The sequence below is a fragment of the Haliotis cracherodii genome, unplaced genomic scaffold, assembly GCF_022045235.1.
Source record: "Haliotis cracherodii isolate W230 unplaced genomic scaffold, xgHalCrac1.p SCAF_22, whole genome shotgun sequence".
NCBI lineage: Eukaryota > Metazoa > Mollusca > Gastropoda > Lepetellida > Haliotidae > Haliotis > Haliotis cracherodii.
Genome location: NW_027266278.1, coordinates 11,083,767 through 11,084,228, shown reverse-complemented (window position 1 = coordinate 11,084,228; position 462 = coordinate 11,083,767).

Below are 462 nucleotides of genomic sequence, written 5' to 3'. Positions count from 1 at the left end.
TACTTTAAAGTCAGCATCCACTTTATTTGTTTGCCGACCTTCTGATGTTGGTGCCTCTGATAGAAATATAAAACATGAAATTATTTGTAAACTGAATACTCATACCAGAGGTTTCAGTTCTGCTGAAGTCCATTGATTGCACATAAGACAACTAGCATGGCCTGTCGATATTGCTATTGTAAATAAACGTAACGTGGAAAAAGTCTTTGAAAGATATTTAGAAGTGATACACAAAAGAAGGGGAATTTAAGGATGTCAACTTCTTTATTATAGAGAACATAATTCTTCTTCCTTACAAGATTGATGATTAACTGTAATATGCTCATGTTATTTTATTGTCTAAAGTACAGTCTAAAATGCATACACATGTGGCTCAATTGTCTAAGACCTCATGATCATGGATTTGAATACCAGTTTGTCATCTCTGTAACTATGCTCTCTCTTTAAAAAAGACTTTTGTTT